This window comes from Nicotiana sylvestris, chromosome 11 (assembly GCF_000393655.2).
Source record: "Nicotiana sylvestris chromosome 11, ASM39365v2, whole genome shotgun sequence".
In the NCBI taxonomy this organism is placed as follows: domain Eukaryota; kingdom Viridiplantae; phylum Streptophyta; class Magnoliopsida; order Solanales; family Solanaceae; genus Nicotiana; species Nicotiana sylvestris.
This window is the reverse complement of record NC_091067.1, coordinates 145,899,632-145,904,233: the sequence shown is the minus strand read 5'-3', so window position 1 is coordinate 145,904,233 and position 4,602 is coordinate 145,899,632. Positions and strand designations below refer to the sequence as shown.

The following is a 4,602-nucleotide window of genomic DNA, read 5'->3' as shown; positions in this document are numbered from 1 at the left end:
TTGTGGTAAAGCTTAGATTTGGTTATATTTTTGTTATTATGACTATCGAGTTTTAAATGGTTATAAGCCCATTATCTCTTCAATGTGCGAAATATTTTTTGAAAATATTTCTGTTATCTGTCTTTGAATAGTTAGCCACTGGCAGCTAACTTTAAATTTTTCTGTGCTTGAGTAATAATTAGACAATTTTTACCTTTTTACCCTACAAAAGTTATGATATGTTTTATTTTACATGTCTTATGTGTAAAAATAAAGATCTCTGATTATAGCCTTATTAAACTTGTGGCTAATATTTTGTTTTCTATTAAGAAAATTAGCAGACACAAGTTTGAGAACAGATGGCTTTAATCCAACATTCTTTCAGCGGTGTTGGCCTATTATATGCGCAAATGTAGTTCGCCAATGGCAAATTTAGCTTGAAAATTGTGACTTCTCTGCCTCGCTGAATGATACTGTGCTTATTCTCATCCCTAAAATTGAAAACTCGTCTTCAGGGAAGGATTTAAGATCCATAGCCTTTAGCTGTCGTTTGGTTACAATACGGTTTATGCTTTTATCCACTGTTTGGTATGTTGTATTAAAAATGACAATTGCATAATTTTTAAAAAGAAGGTATAAGTTATCCCGGCACTACTTATCCCACCCCCTACAAGGTATAAGTTATCCCGGTACTAATTTATTTCCGGGATAACTTATACCAGGTTTGCTAACCAAACAAAGTATTAAGGTAATATTAAATTTTTATACCACCACTTATACCTCATACCAAACGACTCCTTAATTGTTTGGCTATATAGTATTAACTTAGCAATTTCCTTTACTGTAGCACAATATTTGTTCGAACTGAAATTCCATATTAATAATTTTTTGAGTGTTTGATTCTCTACTATTGACAACCATTAATAAGTTTCGAAGTTTTGGATTGATATTCGCGTCTTCTCAAGATATTATTTGTTTAGATTGGGTGTTATTACAAATGACGGGGAATATCTTTTAGAGTTTATATCTCAATTTTGAGGGTATTTGGTGAAGACTAAGTTAATTGTAGCTGAATTTTGATATTGAAACTCGAAGAGGAAGAAAAACATAACATACGAAATCCATACAAAATACATTTGAAGATTCTATGTTAAAAATTGCAATAAATTTGTATTATAATTGTATGAAAATGGCATTTAAGTTATATGCATACGAACTGAAACCGCATACAAAATACATAAAAGATATATTGTATGCAATTTGTATGCGAATTACATGAAAATTGTATAATATCGTATGAAGCATGACACACAAATTATAATTGACACACGTTTGAAGATGTATCAAAATGGTATTAAATTTGTATTATAGTTATATGAAAATTATCTTTAAGTTGTTAGTTATTGTAGTTGTATTATGAAAGTTATAAATAAATTATATACTATATAATTAGTTGGAAGAAATTTATATTTTAATTTGTGAGTTGTTATAGATACATTAAATTTGTATCAATTTTGTATGAATTAAGATGGGTTATATGAATTATCTGTATTCTTTAATCTTTACCACATAATTTGCTTCTGAGATAAACTAGATGTTCTCTAACGCTGAAATATTCTAATTATTTTTCTTTAAAAAAAGATTTCCGCAGACAAAGTAGAGATATACCATTTTAATATAACTAGGAATTGATACTAAACAGCCTGTTAATGTTTATAAGCGACACCAAAGCAGCCATGCAAATTGCTGCAAATCCAGTTTATCATGAATAGTACTAAACATATTGAAATTGACTATCATTTTATTAGAGAAAAGATCTTACAAGGATTGATCACGACTAAGTACATTCCTACAAGAGATCAACCAGCTTACATTCTGACCAAATGACTCAATCGAGTTCAGCATGAATACCTCAATTCCAAGCTAGAAATTTTAAGTATTTTTGCACATCCTAGCTTGAGGGGAAGTGTTAAGAAATGTGTTACATAAGTCTTTAAAGGGTAGGTTAGTCATTTTATTATACTCCACCAATAGGAATCTAGTAGGTGGTTAAGTTAGTTGGACAAGTGTATTATATATACACGTGTATACACACACATACTGAATAAAAGAATAATATTTCCTTTCTGATTCAATCTTCTCAAACAGTTCCTCCACAACACCAACACTAGAATGCTTGTTAGATCTAGAAAATTTGCCTATTCCAGTAAGAACATGACAAGAAATCCATATATTGTACATGTAAATTAAATTAGAGGGCATATAGCTTGATGGATGAAATCCTTTACAACATGTAAGTTAATTAATAGAGATTCATCGCGATATCACGAGCAATGATGTAGAAAGAACTGTATAGTATTTATCAGGGGTCAAATTGTTAGGTGTTCAATTTTTTTTAAAAAAAAAACTGTAGTAAGATGGTGTTGTGTGAAAGTAAGATATATTTTTTCTCACTCAAAGCGCACGTTTCCTATCTTTCCTACTGAGTCTCGCAATCAAAACAACAAAAGATAATTGTTTTCAGCAAAACAAACAAGATACACTAGAATAATATAGGCAAAATCGTGGCAATATTATTAAGTGAATACAAGTAAAATCTTCTGGTGAGAAGTTTGCTCCGATGAGACACTACTATTACCTAGAATTGTTCTACTTTTCTATAAGTTCTATTGAGTAAACTTCATTCAATAAAGTTGTAAACTGATTGCTGCTCTCTCCTTCCCTGCGTTCTGGTTCCACCATTTATTATTCAAGATTGTGAAGATCAACAGCAAATTATGTCACCAAAATCGTCAATATCTACGAGCACATCATCAGCCCAGTTGATCTCTTCTTGGTAGTTGGAGCAGTCATTAATATAGCTGCTATTGTTATGTTCGTTCATCTTCTGAGCCTGGTCCATAACTTGATGTTCAGCTGCTTGACAAATTATTTCTGGTTGTACTGTTGCGCAGTAATCTTCATCAGGTCCATGCAACATATATAGCTCCGATCACGTTGGCAACATCTTGTTCCTCCATATTTACCCCATGATTTCTCTGATCTTGTATTCTTCTTGATTCGGCACACTACAATATCCTCTTTAGGAATGTTGTTTTCTATGAAGAAATCATCTCCCACGAAATATTCTTTTATCAGCCAAATTTTATTGTTCTCTCCTTGTTTAGTACTACTACTTTGAAACTTGAAACTTCTTCTAAACTCAACCACTGTTCCCTTGCCATTCTTGATAGGAAAACCTTTGATTTGGACTTTCCATGCCCCGTTGGCGCAAGTTCGACGAACCCTTGTATGTTCGCTCTTCTGTTTCTTCAACCGAGTAAAAAATAGCGAACCTTCTCTTCGGGATGATCAGAATTAGATATCGACAAGTTGGAAATTAGGGCATTCACACTCGCCCTTTAGGAACCTTTTAAGAAAGTTGATCAACTCTGCTTCAGTTGGGTGAAACCGAACACCCATGATACACCCACGACGTACATGTAACGACGACATGGTATATATATATGGTCGTCTCTTTTTCTTGCTTATAGAGAAAACACAAGAATGAGACAATAGTAATTGCCGCAGTAGCCAGTGACGGAGCCAGAATTTTATTAAGGAGAGTCAAAATATAAAAAAATAAACTCATCAAGAAGTCAAGGGGTGTCATTATATAGTATATATACATATTTAAAAAAAATTACCGAGCTATACAATGTAATTTTCTGGCGAAGAGGTGTCGGTTAACACCCCTTTGGTGCATGTGGCTCTGCCACTGGCAGTAGCAAAGACAAGAAATAAAACTACTACTGATACGTTTTCTCAAGTAACTCGACATATAACTCTTTCACATTTAAAATCCTATAAGTATAGTTCTTTGAAACATTGTAGCTAGATTTGAATAAAACAAAATTCTTTTAAAATAAATGTAATATATAAGGTACACATCTATGTTTATCTAAGTAACAAAAAAGAGTTTACAAAACCAAATAAAAGTTTACTTACATATATAATAAAGTAAACATACATGCTGGAGAAGAAACATCACAAAATCAGTCAATATTAAAAAAAAAGTTATTTCTTTTTTCTTCTTGAAGAATATTTGTTTAAAGAGTCAATTTGCATAAATGCACATCAAACAAATAACAAAACTATAACTATACAATTGCTATCATTAATTTCAATTTAGCACATTCAAGGAATTGAAGTGTATAAGCTGAAACGCTTAATTTAGCTGTAGTCAAACCAATATTTGCAAGGGTATAATATTTTTTTCGTTGAAGAATATTAGTATTGAATCATTAGATTATGTGAAAGATTTTTTTTCAAACTCAACAAGAGATAAATTGGTTTCTAATTGATAGTTTCTATAGCTACTTTTAAGTGTAACAAAGAGTATATAATATTTAATACCCTATATATACAAAAAATTAAAATTATTTGATATAATATTTAAAATTGAAATATTTAAAATTATTTTTTAATTCAAATTCAGTTATATATATATATATATATATATATATATATATTGATTAACATAGTAAAATATAGAATAAAGTTACCATATAATATTAAAATTTATTAGCTTGCCACTTGGCTTAATTACAATGCCAATTATATATGATAACTTTATTGCTTTAA

General features: G+C 30.6%; 1 pseudogene; it reads right to left on the bottom strand.

Moving 5' to 3' along the window:
• Window positions 1–2,553: 2,553 nt before the first annotated feature.
• On the bottom strand, window positions 2,554–3,474 carry LOC104215792 (protein CUP-SHAPED COTYLEDON 1-like; annotated as a pseudogene).
• Window positions 3,475–4,602: the final 1,128 nt, after the last annotated feature.